The sequence below is a fragment of the Drosophila navojoa genome, chromosome 4 (assembly GCF_054131105.1).
Source record: "Drosophila navojoa isolate 15081-1374.11 chromosome 4, UAZ_NAV_1.0, whole genome shotgun sequence".
NCBI lineage: Eukaryota > Metazoa > Arthropoda > Insecta > Diptera > Drosophilidae > Drosophila > Drosophila navojoa.
In genome coordinates, this window is record NC_142892.1 from 5,019,376 (window position 1) to 5,039,139 (window position 19,764).

The window sequence follows — 19,764 nt, forward strand, 5'->3', positions numbered from 1 at the left end:
AACGCAGTTTAGTAGGTAAGCAAGGGGTGAGGGGAGAAGGTGTCGGGGCATAAGATTGTGCGTGGGCAAAAAGGGAGTGTGGGTAGCTCTGTAGAGCTTTCCATATTCGAGGTACCCATCTGGCTACTCTACAAGGTTGACCATATTCATCGAACTAAATACAAAAACACAAAATGTATTCTAATATAAAAATTTGTAGTCATACTATTCTCCATAGAGAAGACACTCTGGATTCATAGAGTCCCTATCATGTGATAAATACATACATACATAGATATAATACATCAATTTTTAAGAACAATAGGTACTATATTATATGTATAGAAATTTTTGATCTAGTCAGGAATCATTCTAAGTTTTGATGTTAAAGATTTTCTCCATTAAGCAAATAATAATCGTTTCGTATAATCATTTGTTTCCTAAAAAATGATAATTTGTGTCACATATAATAAATATGAGATATTGTAAGAGGTATTTAGAAATTAATGTGGGACCGCTATTCTGAAAGTTTAATTTTATTAAAATTTTATATACATGGTTTTGTAAGCTGTAAAAGTCAGCTTAAACTTAAAAAATATATGTTTAGTATATATTTGCTGAAATCTAATTCGATTTAGTTCATGCTAAATAGAATGGAACATTTTAGGGGTATATCTGGAATGGTATGGAATATATTCAACATTGACAGAGAATGTGACGACTCGGCTATCCTGATGAATATTAAAATCTATATATATTTATTTTTAAATATATTCTGATTTATATTCATATATATTTTTAATTATATTTACTCTGTTTTATGTTTTACTTTTTTTTTGTTTATGCATTCCTATATTTATATAATCCTACATTTAAAATATACACATATATGTATATATTTAACAATTCCCTCAACTGGCGGATATTCCCAAACTCTTTCCAGTCTTAGCCACATTTTGTTGACATATATTAATAACTTTTCGCTAAGACTCAGCACGCTTGTTGCTCTTGAAAAATGATTCGCTTGTCGTATTTCATAAGACCGAGTGTCATAATGGAGTACTTCTTTCGGGGGGTTGTATACCCTGTGGACACCTACGTGTCGGGTTTGCTGCTTCTTCTGGTCTATTTGAAAATGCAATGTTGTTAAATTGGTCCCAAGTCGTTTTTATACACAATATATATATTGTTGGGGCCTAGCATTAAAACGCGTGCATGTTTTATGCCCCCATAAACTCGATGGCGGTGGGCGTTGGGCGATGGCCTTAAGGGCGTGGCTGACAGCAAGTCATCAAATTGTTGTCGCTGGCAGATTGCTGGTCAGGGGATTAGACTTAAGTCGAACGCGTGTGCAGCTCGCTGCAGCTTAATTGAAAATGTATGTGTGCTTGTTTATGTTCGTTGCTGTTTCCGTTGAGGTTGTGGTGGCACTGGCTGTGGCTCTGTGGCTCTTGTGGTTGTAGTTGTTATTGCTGCAGCAGCTGTTGCCTGATGCCCGATGCCTTAACGCGTCATGCTTATTTGTCAGCTTCAAGCAAGCGCATTGATGTTTGCCATTCGAGGCGCACTTAGTGGACGACAAGTGTGTGCCTAGTGGGTGAGAGTGAGAGAGAGGGAGAGGGAGAGAGGGTGTGGTAGAATGTGTGCTGTTGCATGATATCGTCTTGAATCGTAACAGCATATATTTGCATTGCAGCTTAGAAGATATTGATAGAGAAAGGGAAGGTGCAGAGAGTGGGTAGAGAGGGGAGGGAGAGTGCTAGCAAATGTTGAACCTAACACAGCCGTCGGCTTAGAGCACCCAGCTGCTGAATGTCAATAAGAAAACGAAGCAAGAGCTTGCCAACGAGCATAAACGACTGCATAATACCTGTCCAGATATATCGAAATATGTGGTATACATGGGATATACTGTGTATAGAAAGTTTATAAAGGAAATCTAGAGAAATTCCGTACTGTACCTCAAACAACTTTGTGATCTTAGCTATAGGGCTGTGGCAGATAAATATAATAATACATAGATAAATACTTATCTACATACAATTCATATAAATACTACAGTCAAGCCTCGATAATTTGTATAGCGAAAAGCGAGAAATCAAAAGAAATTCTATCAAAAAACTCAAAAATTCGTTATCGATAGTTCTCGATAGTTTAAATTTCTGTGTAAATCGAAAAAAATGGACTCTCTTGCCATTTCGAACTATCGGGACTCGACTGCACAATCTCTACTTCAGAGCTAGTCTTCAGAAGGGGTTTACTGTCCCCATACTATACAACTCTGCAGTCTTAGTTCTAGAAGTCTATTAGATAAATATAATGAGAGACGAATAAAAATCGATAAATATTTTTCTGATAAGACAAGTTTGCCCAGGACAAAGAATTAGCTTAGAGCAGGAGTAAAGGGTCTGTTTCCTTAGACAGACACACTATATCTTTCTTCTTTTAGATCTAGGTCTAATAAGTGCCCTAGGATACACTAGATAGAGTAAATTTGCCGACTGCCAAGTCTCTACTCTCTGCTCTCAAGACATACCTTGTTTCAAACCAATATACCCCTCTCCATACCTCACCATCAGGCAAATCTTGCCATCGCAAACAGATTCAATGGATGATTGCATCTTGAGTCTGTGGATTTTACGCCTTTGGCAAGGTGCAAAATGCAAAATTTGCGTCGATTTGAGGCACATTTCTTTACAATCTCGAGTGCCTGGAGCCAGAGCTGTTTGCACTGATATACAACTATGTGAGATAGATATTATGCAATGCAGCTGCAGTTGCAGTTGCTGCTACAAATTTACATAATGTCAAATATGCATTGGGTTTTTGGCTTTTGTGCTGCTTGCCAAGTTTTACGGGTTTTTGTGGTAATCAAATAGAGTAAAGAAATGCTGTAGAAATCTTGACCGAAAAGAGAAAAAAGAGGAAAAAAAATGCAATTTGAATGAAACAATTTGCAGTAATAAATTGCAGCTGGAATTAGTCAACATGTCGAAAAGGTTATGCAATCAGAGCTTCCCAGTTATTCAGTTGGCTCGTTGCGCCATTAGCCAATAATTTCATTATTCAAATGTTTTGCTGGCTGCATAGCTGGCAAAGAATTTCTAATGCTTGCCGGAGCAAGAGCGAGATAGAGAGAGAGGGGGCTAGATTTAGTTGCCATGGCAAACTATTTGATGCCCCGGCCCAGGCATTTGCAGTGAGTTGAAGCAGCTCGTAGTTGAATTGTGTTTTTGGCCGAAATGGAAAGCGGATTATGTGCGGTAACTTATCTCCCTGTGGCTGCCAATCCAACTGCATTTCGTGCGTGTGCCGACATCGAATAGCAAATATCGATTGAATTTCATGGAAATTCGTTCAAATTCAACTGGCAAATTATATGGAAAATGTCATCAACTTTGAAGTGGATGCAATGCAAGCTGTGAATAGGTGTGGAACCGAGCCGAAAAGTTAGTCAAAGTTGATGTATTTGTGAATGGGAATAAAGCACTAAGAGAGAGTTGAATTGTGAGTTGGCAGACAAAGGTTCAGATGTGCAGAGCATGAGAGGAAATATTCTCAAATTCTATTTATTTATAGTATTTATTGAGCCTTTCCTCAGCTGATTGTTATCAATAACTTAAACAGTTGTCTGAGCTGGCTTTGTGTGATCTCTTTCATTTCATTTTTATGGAAAAGTTCGGTTAGAAAAGAAGCAAGATTTTATACAAGAGAAAATCTTGGATATATATTCAGAAATGAAATGAAATAAAAGAAAATCAATTAAATCGAATTAAATGAAGTGCAAGCAGCTTTTCTAGATATTCAGAAGTCTACCATGCAGCTTAGACATATCAGAAATAATTTAATTTTTGTCAAATTATTAAAGCAAGCCTATGTCAGAAGAGTCAGAAGAGAAAAAATAAATAAAAAAATAGATAAAAAATAAAAAAATAAATAAATGAAAAAAATAAATTTAAAAAAATTAATGAAAAAATAATATAAAATAAAAATATATATATAAATATATAAAATAAACTAAATAAATAAAAAAAAATATATATAAAATAAAATAAAAAAATAAAACAAAAAATAAAAAAAAAATAAATAAATCAATTAAACAGACAACTAGCTAGTCAAGCAACATTATGTAAATAAACTTTATAAAAAATATTTTGCTTGCTTTTAATTTAGAAATTGCTCAATACAAAAGGATTTATTGACTGTGTCTGGTTTATATTCTCTAGATTAAATATAAGAGTATCCCTCTACTCTCATCTCTCTCTCTCTCTCTCTCTCTCTCTCTCTCTCTCTCTCTCTCTTCATACTTGTACATGTATATATCTATATTGCTGCTATTTCAATTTTCCCCAAGTTATTTCTGCCTGACCTCAACGTCCACTCAAACACAGCAGCCTCAATTCAATTTGAGTCGCTGAGTCCATTCAAAAATTCCTTTGAATCGGGCCGTGATTGCAATTGAGGTGCACACAAAAGCCAATGCATTTTAATAATGTTGATTGGCTCGGCCAACTAACTTGGCTCGAACTTGCAGCTTGGCAACAGAGGCTAAATTAATTGCCAGTTAATTGAAAAGTTTGGGGCTTTTAGCTAAAGCAAAGTTTTAAGTGCGCTCCCGCTCGCCTCTGAGCCAAAGCAACGACTGATGTTGCAACATGTTTAAGCAACTTGACGCCAAATTGCATTAAATGCAACACAGGCGGGTGTGGGCGTGTGGTTGTGGTGGGCGTGGCACGCCCACTGGGATTTCGACTCATAAGAAATGCACAGCCACATCTCGAGGCAATTGGTAATGTGGCATTGAAGTTGCAGCAGCAGCAGCAGGAAAAATAAAACTTTTTAAGGACTCGAGGGGTGGGGCAGGCCTTGAGCGCTGAATGTTGCATAACGGTAAATGTTAAATGTGCTGACTCCGTGAGCATTTAATGATTAAAGGCAAAATCTACGTAGCTTGGTGTTATAATCCATTAAGTAGAGCCACTCGCGAAGTGAGGCCCTCTTAATTGAATGCGTGACTGTTGGCAGCCTTTTATGATTTGCCATTTGCCAGGCTCCATCATGATGAGGGCCAGAGGCAGCCACAGCATAAATATCCCACTCCTCCCCCTGCCAGTTTGCGGTCGTCAGCGTGCCGCATAAGTCGATTAAATAAAATATCAAGCGGTTACGGTTCGTGTCTCGCAACTCGGGGCGTGTGTTAACTGTGAACGGCTTACAGTTAAGTAAGCGCTGATGCTTGTATTAATTACATAAATTGTATTGATTAACATTTTTAATTAGTTAATTAGAAAACTTAATTGGCAATTAAACGTTATGCTTGCAATGCGAAACTGATTCATTTGTGAGAGGGCAAGGGCTGAGGCCCAAGCGGAACTTGTGGGGCACTCAGAATTGTTAGAGATGGTTGCTTGAAGTCGTCAATAAAGCATGAATATATAGAAAACTAGCTGGCATATAGTCTGATGCAAAAAATAAATACTGTTTTATATTTATACTGTTTTATATATTTATAAAAATAATACAAATATTTTGTTTAGTGAAGATATATGAGAGCTGAAATTTTGTGCAGCTTTTGTATGATTATAAAAGTTTTTATTTAATTTAAAATGATAAATATTAAATAAATTATTAAATTACATACTATATTCATTTATTATATATTATTATTTTTAGTTTTATTTTTACTTTTTTTTATTTCAAATAAATATAGATGGAATTCTTTTTATATTATAATTTTTATTTTTATGAAATAATTTCAGTTGCAATTATTTTTATTAGCTATTGCTACAATTATAAAAAAAAAAATTAAATACAATAAAAAATTAATTGTTTTAAGTGATTTCAAAAATTTTGAAATTATTGAACAAATTTATATATATATTGTTTATTTATATGGGACTCTTTTTAATGAAATTTCGGTATAAAAAAGTTTTACATTATTTAAAGTTTAATTATATATTATAATTTTTTTTCTATATATTTTTATTTATTTTATTTTTTTATATATATTTTTATTTATTTTTTTTATATTTATATTTATTGTATTTTATTTATATAGTTTTTTTCTTTCTTTTTTTTAAATAATATTTATAATCCATCATTTACTATACTTACACAATAAATTAATAACTTTTATCCACCTTCTTATATATTTCCAGGTAAGTTGCAAAGAACAAGAAGTAGAAGAAGAAGTAAAACAAGTAGAATAAAACGAAATCTTCAGCTAAGTATGAGTTTCACTTAAACAACTTTTATATTTGTCAGCTGCCATTCTCTAGAGATTGCGTATATGTAACAGACAATTTGTTTATTCTCACTCCAGCTCCCACTTTCACTCTCTCTCTCTCGCTCTCGTCCTGTCTCAGTGCATTAATCAAAATGTGTCCAAAGTTAGTTGCTTAAGGGCGAGAATAACTATCAATAGGAAAACCGCTGTGGCCAACTGTAATCAATTACAACATAGACAGCTTTTCTCTTTTTTCCATTTTATCAATTTCTTTTTTCTTCTTTTGCTCTTGCCTCTTCTGCTTCCTTGTGTTCACTCAAGTTTTCTGCACTTCATAAAATGCACAAAATAAAAAGTATTTGCAATTTGTTGCTGTTGTTGCTGTTGCTGCTGTTGCTGCTGCAGCTGAGATTGCTTCGAATGTCGTTTGTAATCTAATCCCAAGCCAAGCCAATGCGCATATTTATGTTGCAATTTGATGATCTGCTCAATGGAGAGCTAGCTAGCTAAAAGACAATTCCAATGTCATTTTTTTGCTTGCATACAAAAATTTCATGTCGACAGCTCTGTTTGTTGTTGTTGTTGCTGTTGCGATAAGCAGCGTTCGTGGCATGCCAACATTGTGGGAAAACAATTTAAATTGAATTACTTGGCTGCACAAACACACCAGCACACACACGCACACACACACACCCGCACACATACACACATAAACCCTTATAGAGCCGCGCTTGCCGCAATCAAATATGTAGTTATTTTTTGTAGCCTACTTTTTTGGGCGGCATTTAAATTGCCATTTTTGATAGTTTTACATAACGAATGCAAGTGTGTGTGTGTGTGTGTGTGTGTGTGTGTGCTGGCGCTGTGCCAAAAAGCAAAGCATAAAAAAAATAAATGCCAAGCGAATAGCAAACAAAAAATTTGCACAAAAATTTGCATTGCACAAAATGTGTAATTAAACAGACTGCACACATATACACACACACATGCATCAGTGTATGTGTGTGTGTGTGTTTTTTTTCATGCGTGTGATCCTTGAGCCTCGCGGCACAAACTTTACGCACTTTGCAATGCATTTTTTATGCGGCACGTGGACGCAGTCATGTGTGCGTCTCCTGCTGCTCCTCCTGCTGCCGTTTGTCTCTGTCCGCGAGTTTATCAGCTTTTGGCGGCCTTGCACAAAGTGCAGCAAAAGCAAGTTGCAAAAAAAATATGGCGTAAAATCAACATCCGGCTGCAGCAAGTGGCAAGTGCAAGGTCAACTTTGTTGAAGGACATGCCAGCAGCAGCAGCAGCAGCAGCAGCAGCAGGAGCAGGAGCAGCAGCAGCAGCAGCAGGATCCGCCCAACCAGTCAACACGCACACAGCATGTGCTCTGCTGGTTTGTTCAGTTGTGTTTGTATTTGAATTTCGTATGTGTGTGTGTGTGTGTGGGTGTGCGTGTGCGTGTGTCCATGTGTGCCTGCGTTTGTTGATGTATTTGTGTCCTTTTTGTGCGCATTGTTTGCTGCAGCGTTACATTTCATTGCGTTTAGCTGCGTTTTGCGTTTTGTGTTTTTTGTTTTTCTGCTGAACTGGATGAAAGCATCCGTTGAGGCAACTGTAGTCGCATGTCCTCTGGCATCAAGTTGACAACAAAAACAACAACAACAACAACAGATGCCACACGTTTCGTAACTGAAGTTAATGGCAGAGCAAAAATTCTGGGAAAAGTTTTCTCTTTGGTTTTTTTTTTTGCTGCACAAATATTGAATGAAAATCTATTGGTAATCTCTTGGGTTTTTCTTGGAAATAGTTCTGTTAAAAAAAGTACGCAACAAGGCAAAGGAAAGAATTTTAAGAGATTGAAATCTATTGTTTTCTGGTTGTGCTTGAATTTCAAGCGTGATTTATTTTGAGAAGCTTAAATGAAATTTAACAGACACAACATATTAATAATCTTTGACAGTCTACGTTTAATCATAATACTGTATGATTTATTTTTATTGAACATGAGATCGAAATGTTAGTTAACAGTCAGTTGAGAGAGAGAGAGAAAGCTGATGCTGCTGCACAAGCTAGATCTCTATTACATTACTATTCTGTTAGCACTGTTAACAGTAAGAGCAGCTTCTGCTGTTAGTTTCTGTTATGGCGCAATACTAACAGCGAGAGCAGCTGCTGCTGTTAGTTTCTGTTATGGCGCAATCTTAACAGTGAGAGCAGCTGCTGCTGTTAGTTTCTGTTATGGCTCAATGCTAACAGCGAGAGCAGCTGCTGCTGTTAGTTTCTGTTATGGCACAATGCTAACAGCGAGAGTAGCTGTTGCTGTAAGTTTCTGTTATGGCGCAATGCTAACAGCGAGAGCAGCTGCTGCTGTTAGTTTCTGTTATGGCGCAATCTTAACAGTGAGAGCAGCTGGTGCTGTAAGTTTCTGTTATGGCGCTATGTTAAACGCTTAAGACTATATAAACGAATATGCCAAAGGTGTATTTAACAGCTGTAATATGTAAAATCTAACATTAAAATGACTTAACTTGCTTGTTAAAGCAACTGTTGCGACTTGATTAACATCTGCTGCCGTTAAATTTGTTAAATTTCCCATTACATATATAAATTCCTTTCAACAGCTCTGCCAAGCTACATTTACTTAAATATTTGACAGCTGTGAACAGCATATTTAATAGAAGACTTTAAATTTATTAAAAATTCTCTTTTTTGCGCTGTTCTTACACTTGCTTACATTCAACAGGGCGGCTAACAATGCCAACTAATTTCATGCCCATTTATCTATGCCACCTCCTGCCACGCCTCGTTTGTACTCCAAGTCCAAGTCGTCAGTCAAAAGTCAGCATAATTTTTTGCGCCACATAATTCAAATTGTTTGCTAGCGTTTCGTTTAAATAATTCAAGGGTAATCTAGAAATGAGAATCAGCTCCATTAGGAACAAAGCAGGCGATGAGTAAAGCAAAGCTGAGTATATGTGTGTGTGTATGTATATGTTTGTGGCAATGTATATTCTATATAGGCTAACAAGCTATCTGTACTTTATATACAGTTTGTTATATATATTATATATAGCTTGCTGCCTGCATTGTTAAAGACCACAAATTTTTATTTACTGAAGGCGGCTACACCACGACTTTGCTATATGTATATATTATATATTTACAAAAAAAAAATTGGTTCTGCATAAAATTTGCAAGCAGCAAAAAACCCCAAAAAAGTTTCAGCCAGCTTGCTGTCTCTGTCTAGCTGGCATGTTGGCCATAGCTAGCTATCTCTTTCTGCATGAAATATGCGAAGCCGCTTACAACAATTTGCGCTGGAAATTTGCACAATGTTTGTCAGCTTCTATGTGTGTGTTAGTGTGTGGGTGTTGCTATTTTATGTAATACCGAGCGTAAAATAGAATTTGCACTCACTTAAATAGATGCCAGGCAGCGTGGGAGCGCCGCAGCGCTTCACGTGTCAAACTAATGCAAAAAGTGTCACAGACTACAAATTAAAAATTCAAATGAAAATGCGAGAGATGTGAGAGAGCCTGAACGCAAATTAAGCGCTTCCGCCCAAGCCAAAAACCAACTCTTGCCATTTCCCTCACTCTCGCTCTCTCCATCTCTCTCTCTATTTCTGTAGTGCCTCGAGCTGCTTAGGCATAGAGTGACAGCGGCAGTCCGTAATTCATTTTAATGCGTCGCCTGGCCGAGCCGAGCTGACTCGAGCATATTTTTCGGTTTAAATTTTAATTTCCTGCAACTCAATGTCGACACTTCCTGGCAGCCGAAAAAGCAAATAACGGAAGACCATTGTGGCAGCCAAGGGACGTGACTGCACAGGTCCTTCCTGCACTCACTTAAATAGTTTGAAGTTGCTTTTAAGTTGATTGGGTTACTGAGGCATACACAGAGGTAGGGCGAGAGAGAGAGGGAGAGAGAGAGACAGCTCTGACATGTAAGGCGCTTACAGCAGACAAGCAAATAGCACTAGTTGCGTATACACTCTGCTACATAGATGTATTCGAGTTCTTAAACTGTGCTACACACAATTCTAATTAAGCTCTGTTTCTCTTTTGGGCTAGAACTCGTCAACAGCTCAACAGACAGCTGCGCCCTCAAAAAGGGGAAATAATGTAAATCACAGTCTTATATATAATATGTACGTACATATATATAAATACTATATATATGTATATATCTCTGCTCTGTGCGCCTTTGCCTTTGGTCTTCTCTTTGCGAGCTTCTCATTCTTTGCATTGCATAATTTGTTTGGCCAGCGATTTTGATGGTCCTCTATTTTTTGTTTGGCGGCTCGGCGTATTTAAGGCCTAACAAAAAAGGTTATTTTCCTGCAAGTCGACCTTTTTTAAAAGTATTTATTTGTGCATTAACTGGGCTTTATAACTTCTGATTAATTTGCAGCGAATACAAACGATGCAATATACAATGAAAAAGTTGAGCAGATGATTTGCAAATGGTTTCGATTGAAGTGAGAGAAATATAACAACTAATTTGTTAAGTAATTAAACGTTGAGGTTTATTATTATTGGCAAAACTTGCAGTAAAGCGCTTAAGAACAAGGCTCGAAAGAAAATTACTAGAATTTGGGTGAAGAACTGTTGATTTCTCCAGTTCCTTATCTCTGTAGCTCCCCATGTTTGCCTTTTACTCTATCTCTATGCAACATTGCATTTCGCTTACTCTTTGGCTGTCTTGCTCTCTCTCTCTCTCTCTCTCTCTCTCTGTATGTCTGTCTCTCTCTCTCTCTTTCTGTCTCCCTCTCTCTCTCTCTTTCTGCCTGTCTTTCTCTCTCTCTCTTTCTGTCCCAACCTCTTTTTAACTGTTCCTGCTGCAGTTTCCTGCCAATACCTCTTAAATAGGTCTTAAAGGTCCTAAAGTTTCCCTGTCCTTATGCATCTCTCTGTTTCTACTGCTCTATCTCTCTCTATTGCTTTCTCTCTCTATCTCTCTCTCCTTTGCTTTCTCTTTTTCTCCCTCTTCCTTTCTCTATCTGTCCTTGCTGCACTTTTTACTTTTACTCCAACTTGCGGTCGTTTAAACATGTCTTAAATTAGGCCCAACGGACTTTTGTTTGTCTACATAAATTTCTCTTTATTTTTCTCTGTCTTATTCTCTTTTTATGTCATTTAGCTGTCCTTGCTGCTTCTGCTCACTATTATTCTACCATTTTTTGGTCATTTAAAGCTGCCTTAAAGTAGTCCCCCAGGTCATCTTTTGCTTGTCTCTCTCTCTGTCTACCTCTCCCTTGCTCTCTCCATCTAACCTTGCTGCACTTCGCTTCTTTCAGCCTTTGAATAATTCATAGCCATCTCTTGTTTTCTTCTTTTGTTGGCCAAGGTCAGTTTGGCTGGCCGTCTGACCGTCAACTATGCAATAAACTGCAGTCTCAAACAGATTTTCGTGCCCTTGATATTGCGCGTTTAGCCTTCGGTATGCCAGGCCCTGGCCTTGACTTGACGTTTTACTTTTCATAATGATCATTAGCAGCAGCAGCAGCAGCAGCAACAGCAGCAGCCTCATCAACGTCATTCGAACTCATCACAATTGTCAGCACCAAAAACATTTTTCACATTCTAATGACTGTCAGGCACTGAAAATTTCCACAGCAAAAGTTTTTCCTCTTTTTTTTCACTCACTCTCACTCTCTCCTGGTTTTGCGCTTTAGTTTTTGCAGTGCGCTTATCAAATTTGTTGGACTCTCGTAAATTATGATGCGTCCCACACATATGTGGCCCATCATTATGCTCAACATTTGATTGCTGTTCGTAGTTTTGGCTTTATCCAACTTTGATTTATGCACGAGCCAGACACATATACAGAGACAGAGAGAGAGATAGAGAGATTTGATGGGAACTTGTCTTGTGACACGTTTATCAATGCTCTAGCTTAATTACATTTGGTTTGTTGCTTGTGGTTAGGCCCTATTTCCCAATGTTAGCCGAGTTGTTGCAACATGACACAAGAAAGAAGAGCTCAATTCAATTAAATTGGCCAAATTAGTTATTCTTAAGAACCGACTTCTAATTCGGCCACAGAACTTGCCCTCCGGCTTGATTGATTGCGGCTTAATTACCGCACGGCCAATGATTCGAGTGCTGAGCGCAATATAAATGCTACGCGAATGCTGGGCAACTGAAATGAATTGTAAGTGAAAACAATGCACTCAGACGATTTTAATTAGCTGTCTGATTGTGAATGTGCAGACGTCGGGATGAGCTGTGGCATTACAAGTTTCACTTGCTTTTATGTAACTATTTGTTTGTGCAGTCTTGCTTAGCTTTGCTTATCTGATGGAGGGTACTCTGTGTGTTTTAATGAAAGGAATTTGAGTAGCATTAAAGTAAATTTTATGATATGTGAAAATTTGCGTAGAATTTCGGTGTTGAAATGTTTGTAATAGGCTGAAGCTGAAGAAATGATTGAGCTCAATGAGTTTAAGCTCTTGAGAGAGGTGGAGATTGAAAGATTTATGAGAGTGTGTCTGTAATTTTAGAGTATATACTAGCTAAATATATAATATACTACCTAGATATATTTTTCTCAAGACTTTTGGTGTATTTTTTAGTCGAACAATCCCTAAATCAATCCTCCCCTTATGCTTTTCTATGCTGTCTTAGTTTTTAACTGAGATCAACTCCATCTTAACTGAGTTTTCATAGTCTGAACTAAAGTTGTATTGAAACACCGTCTCAAAACTTACCTAAAGCATTTTCACTTTATCTCAGTTAAACCAGCCTTAGCATCATCCAATGTACCTAAACTGAAAATACCCGAAATACCTTGAGCTTATCCAACCCTAAAAATACTTTAGCTGGAATCTGAAATACCTTAAACATACCGAACTTTATATACCCCTACACATATCAATCTCTACTGAATCAAACCTCATCAAAACTCAGCCAACTTTATCCATTGTCTCCCATGCCATCCCATAGCATAACCTTCATAACCATCAAAACTCAGCCAACTAACCTTACCCAACTTTATTCATCGTCTCCCATGCCATCCCATAGCATAACCTAACCTAATCTAAACCAAGCCAATGCCTGCCTAGCTCAACTTCTCAACATAGTAGACTATAATATATTCCATAATATTCCTTTATGATTTCCGCGTATGACATCATCATCGTCGCAGCCAGTTTGCTTCCATTAATGTCACGGCATCGGCGATGCCATTTCGCTGGTTAATCCAAACGCATTTCCAAACACACACAGATGTGCAACGTCAGAGTGTGCCGGGGCGACGTCATCGAGGCAGCGACCACCGACAGCAGCTGCCAAGATAAACAGTGAAAAGCGAAACGCAAATGAGTTTCCAGCAGGTCGCTAAATATGCTGACGATGTTGGCCAAGAAACACACAGCGCAAACCATTCAGCCATAAACTAAATATACACATACCTAATGTATATATATATATTTGAAAATATTTGTATATTTGGAATTTATAATTTAGCTTGCTCGATTTTTGTGTTTGACCTTCACCCAATCGTAACGCATTTGTTTTGAGCGACGCGGAATTTAAATGAACTTCACCTTCAGAGAGACTCTCACTCTCCCTCTCTCTCTCTCTCTCACTCTCACTCTCTCTCCCTCTCTCTCTCTCTCACTCTGTAGCTTTACATGTTAATGAACTTGTGGGTATTACGAGGATGTTGGCATGCCCAATGCGAATATATTTTTGGCTAGCCTCACATATTTTTACTCATTGTATGCAGCCGATCTATTTATATACATGTATATAGATAATGCTTAATAATTATTAAAAATAATAATATAATAATTGTGTTTTGTTCATGTGATTTGGTATCTTTGTCTCTTGACTCATACGAAGAGTATTTCGAGCTGTTTTATAAATACACAGCGCACACCTATGCCACATGATTCATTTTGACAATCCTTTCACGAAACGTCGCCAGATATTTCTCGCTTTCTCTCTCTCTCTCTCACTTCTTATATATGTCTATATGTATATATATTTGTGTTCTGGCGCTGTGACGTCAGTGGAACCTGTCGCACATAGATGTCGACCAGCACACATAATTCATATGTTTTATTTACTTGGCTTAAATTCTTTGATTGCCACATAAAAAACAATATATACATATATATATATACATATATATATATATATATATATATATATTTATAGTAAAATGCAAAACAGGATGGACCTACGATTGATGTGTGGCGCATCGACGTTGAAATACGCTTGCAATTTAGACTTTGATATGTAAACAGAAGTTTGCTAATGAATTTTTATGGCTGTTCTATTATTACGTTTAATAGTCTGTACAGGAAAGATTTATAGAAAGGATTTATGGCTCAATTAATCACGTGAATTACTTATTGATAGATGTACATATATAGGCATATATAATGATAAGAAATGGTAATTTCACTTAGATTAGTAAAACAGCAGGTTGGAGAAAATCAAGTACTTAAGAATATGTAAAAATGATGGAGAAAGTTATAAACAAGAGAAGATATAAACCTTACGATATCATTGGTATATGAAAGAATAGGTAATCGTTTCTTAGTCTTAAAGTTTTACACTATTGCTTAACTCTAGCTCTGTGAGAAACTTGAACAGAATATACAGAAAAATAAAAAGTTCTTTAATCTAAAATTTTACTATAAATTAGGCTTAAACTTTTCTTGAGCGAACAATTTTCCTAACTGCCATTATCAAACTGCCACATATACTTCATCCATCTATTATCATATATACTTCATCCATCCATTAACATATATTAACTCTCCAATCCAAACATCTCCCATTAAATACGCCATATAACACTTAACCAAACCCAAACACCCTCAGCGAGTGTATTTTGAGAAATGAGCGAAAGCAACAACTAAATGAAAATAAAATAAAATGTTGTACAAATATTTTTCGCATAAACAACAAAACAGCGAACAGCAACGGCAAGTCTGGGCAAATATAACTAGGCATTCTGCGATGGTTTTTGTGTCTTTTAACGACTCTGCACAAATAGCTTTACGAAAGTCATAAAAAGAGAGACAAGGAATGAAAACGAAATAAATATAAATCAAGGCAAATTTTTGGGTGGTGTTGAAATTTGTGAATTTGCCAACATTGATTCGCTAAGCCTTCAGCCACAAGGTGGGCGGAGCTATATTAATCCCTTTGGCTCTATCGAGAATATTCTCAAAATTTGGGTTAATTAAATATTTATGTGATGAGCGTTTGTGCAGGCTGAGATTAATAAATGGCTGCAAGTGCATCATCATTAATCAAGCCTCCGATCAGCAGCTGACTGGAGTTGAGTGCTTCGAGTCTTGTAGCAGGCAGCTTTTGCACGCGGCCGAAGCTTCGAGTCATCAATCATAGCAGGCAGCTTGCTGTGGCAATGGCAAGGCAAAATGGCTTTAATTTATGATTATTATTATGAACGTGGCAGACTCGAAGAAAGAAAGAAATGTCATAAATAATTTCTTTTTAATTATGCCAATTTTTGGCCACTTGTCATCGAATTGGTTTCATCTACTATTTACTCTCGAGTCTCACGAAATTGTTGAGACCACAAATAAACCATCATCGTCATCATCGTCATCATCGTCATCATCAACATCATCATCATGTGGCAGTGCTGCTGTTGACCTTGTCGACTTCCGCTGTTGCCAAATATTATTGCCAATTTATCACAACTTAAAGCAACATTTTTGCAGCCCCAGCTGGGCATATATTTGCTACGGTTTTGCTTTTCTCTGTCCGCTTCCGCTGCCAATTGGCAACAATTTACGGCTTAGCCTAGCCTTAGCCTTGCACTGTCCTGTTGCTGATAGAGCGAACGGGATAAAAGGGCGAGAGAATCAACTGCTACATAATTCAAAGGCACAATTAATTGCTCTACCCTGTGCATGTGTGCGTGTGTGTGTGTGTGTGAAACACATGGCGTATGATTAATACGCATCAGCTTTTATCATTTTTCCGCCTCTGTTGTTGAAGCCTGCGACCTTCAGCTATTGATTGAAGTCACCGTCGCCATCTTAGGCAACGCCCCAGCCTATGCATAGCAATTGGTATACACATAATTGAGCAGCTGTGCTGAGAGTCGGGCATATACGCACTCGAAATGCGCTGCAGAAAGAGTGAGAGAGGAAGATAGAGAGCGAGAGAGAATTTAACAGTAAATAAAATCTAATTGATTATTGAAATTGTGCTCTCTGTTAAAACTCTGTAAATCGAATTTCGCAAACAAACATCTGAAACTTAACAATGAATTTGATTAGAGATTCTAAAGCTAAAAGTTTTCTTTCAACAAGGCAATCAAATTCTATGCAAAACCTTAAATTTCAATTCTTTTATTTGAGCCCAAAGGGAATTGATTTTTATGCATTTATTTTTTATCAAGCTGTTTCGCATCAAACTTGATTTGTTCTATAAATTTTTGTTGTTAAAATAGGGTTTTCGCCTGGAGAACATAACAACTAAATTGAAATCTTCACGTATCGAATACAAATTTTGTTATTTAATAGTCTGCCATACACACACACACACACTCATACACATCGGCTCGCACATGTGTCGCAACCGAGCTCATATATCAAATATACCCAAAATACAATGGCAAGAGGCAGCATTTGGTTAGCAAGTTTATGGCCAAAACTGCTGTTCGACATACAATATATGAGCTGACAGGCTCAGAGCATGTGTGTGTGTGTGTGTGTGAGTGAGTGAATGCTTTATGTATGTGTGTGTCTGTGTGTTAGGCTTTACTGCGCACTCTGCTCTGCTCTGCTCTGGGTCGAAATTGTAATCATAACTTGAGCGACGCGTTAAATATAACAAAAAATAGCTTCGAGCACGTAGCCAAACACAGCAAAGAGAGAGACAGAGAGAGAGAGAGAGTGTATATGTGTATGTATGTGTGTGTGCGTATGTCTCATTGTTGTTGTTGTTTTTGCTTGTTGCCTGTCAAAGTTTTACGCAGGAAAAGCATTTAACTCGCGCGGCTCGTCTACTGCGTTGCTATTTCGCGTTTGTTGTTGTTTTTGTTTTTGTTGTTTTTGTAACATGCGTGCGAAAAATTGGGTGTGAAAAGCACTTTGGCCATTTAGCCTCGAGAGTGACGTTTACTGTTATGCGAGCACTTCACACGTGGCTGCCACGCCCTCACACTGTCTGGCCCCTCGCTCAAATGGCAGCCGCAGCTCCTCAGCTGCCAGGGCTGAGACACTTAAGCCTTTAGGCTATTTTGTAGGCCCGCCAGCCTGCCTAGCTGGGCACATTAAAGGCTTTCCTTTTATTAAATTTTAAACCTAAAATGTGAGCACGCCGCAGCCCCGCCCCTCCCAAGTTAAGGCGCATTGGCTTGTGTTACATGTTGTTGGGGGCAACAAATCCGCTTTGATGGGCTTTTACCTTTAATGCCAACGTCATGTAGCTGTATATATACATATGTATATATAGAGCTGTAACTGTGTATATGTATGTGTGTATGTATATGTCTATGTATGTATGTATATGTCCCATCAGTCTCTCAAGTTGTTTGCGGTCAGCGCTTGGCAAATGAATTGCATAAAAATTTAATTTAATTTAATTTTACGCAAATTAATTTTTCTTAGTTTTTTTAAGCGTAACTTTTATATTTTTTTATCCGGAAATTCTCTTATTATTTCAGTGTTATGCAACTTCTATTGCTGATATTTGTCCAACATAAAAATTGCTATAAATCAACTCTAATTTTTGCTGGAGCCTTTGCTTTAAATCTCTTTACAGCTGAAAACAATTTTCTATTTTCGCTAAAAATTTTGTCAACAATATTGTGTTTTATAAATATGTCTATATATACATATATAAAGGTATTTGTGGGCGCTACATGTACAAATCCAGCGCCGTCTGGCATTTAATTTGATGTCTTGCTTTATTTTTTGTGGCAGCCAAATTTTTTGTTGCCTACTTTTCAGCGCCTATAAATTTGACACCTCCAGCGCGCCGCACGTGCTGTGAGGGAATGAGCGAGCCAGTCTGTCTGTCTGTGTGTGTGTGTGTGTTTGTGTGTATATTGAGTGTGCCTGCTCGTAAAGTTTTTGCCATGCCCGCAGCCTTTGATTATGTTGGCAACCACAACTCAAATTCCACGAGCCACGAACTTTGTCCAACTTTCTCGAAACTTTTTTTTTGTTCTTGTTCTCTCTTGATGCTCTCCATTTCACACGCCTTCCCTCAGTGTGCGCCCACCGCAGCGCCCTTCTCTTCTCACACAGTCATCCGTTTTTTCCATTTCGTTTCTTGTTTTCCTTATTTTTTTTTCTATAATACTTTTTCGCTTTTACAGTTTTCCATGAAGCTCTTTCTTTTATTTTACTCGTATTATTTGTTAGGAGTAGGCCGTCTCGACCAAAATTAAATGTTATTGGCCTCGCTGGCGTTGCTTTGCGAGATGCCCAACAATTTTAATGCCCATAAATCAGTTGCTTAGAAAAAAGATCTACGCACCTTTCAGCAGACCTTTTCATATATATATATTTCTGTCCTGCTTTTTGGCTTTTTTTTGCATTTTATTTTGGGTTTTCTCTCTGCATTTTTCGGCGCTGATTTCATCTATCAAATTAAGAAAGTAAAAGCTAAAAATTTGTTTACTCGTAAATTTTCAGGCGTCGCCAAAAACAAAGAGAAGTATATATATCACAATATATGTACATATGTATGTACAATATGTATAATATATGTTAATGTATTTTGGCCAACATTTTGCGCCTATTGTTAGCCAACTGCTTGCGGCTGAGAATTTGGCAAGTGCTGTTCGAGGCGTGGCCGTGTCAACTGCCATTAAAATTTCATTTCAACGAGCGTCCACACAAATTTGATGCTTTGTTGTCGCAGCGCCACAATTAAGTCATTTGAGAATTGCTTCAGGTTTCTTCTTAAACGGATCTAATTGAGCGCGACTCGCCGGCGCCGCACAAAAGGTCCTTTTGTTGCTGCGAAAGGATTCTTTTTCTCGCTTGTTGATTTTTGTTAATTAGCGGACAATTGAGCGATTTGCAATTTTCAACAGGGGCGAAATTTGACTGGGAGTTAGGTATTTGACAGGCGGTTAAGTGAGCAAAACAAAAGCAGGTGGACAGACAATGAATATAGAGCGAGCAGAGCGGAAGAGAGGGAGAAGGAGCGACAGAGACAAGCCAAAACGGTCGTTGAACTGAGTCAAGAAAATATGATGTTATTCAAATTTGAGTGGGACTTTGGAATTTGACAGCAGTTTAGTGAAGCAACGAATGAAGACTGAGATGATGATGTGCTGGTAGTCTAGGTAGGGTAGGGTGATACGTAAGCCGTGAAAAAAGAATGAATGAAATGAAAGACTATATATGACTGGGAGTTGAAACTGTGAACGGAAGGTAGGAAGGCTGCCAGACAGTAGACAAGATTAACTGGAATGTCATTGAACTCAGCTAAGCAAAGATGATGTGGTACAAGCTTAACTGAGAGTTGTTAATTTGACAGCAGCTTTATTGAACAAATCAATGGGAGATTGAGAGATGGATGATAAAGGAAGAATTAGGCAGGAAAGGCAAGGCTAAAGCT

The 19,764-nt window shown here is 37.5% G+C and overlaps 1 protein-coding gene and 1 long non-coding RNA gene across 12 annotated transcripts in view; both read left to right on the forward strand.

The window, feature by feature from the left end:
- Positions 1-19,764, forward strand: part of LOC108651991 (uncharacterized) — a 116,548-nt gene that overhangs the window by 77,952 nt on the left and 18,832 nt on the right. The window lies entirely within an intron of this gene.
- On the forward strand, positions 773-19,451 carry LOC149091348 (uncharacterized). The gene is made up of 2 exons (XR_016196638.1): positions 773-1,608; positions 19,357-19,451. It is a non-coding gene; the product is annotated as an uncharacterized LOC149091348 (long non-coding RNA).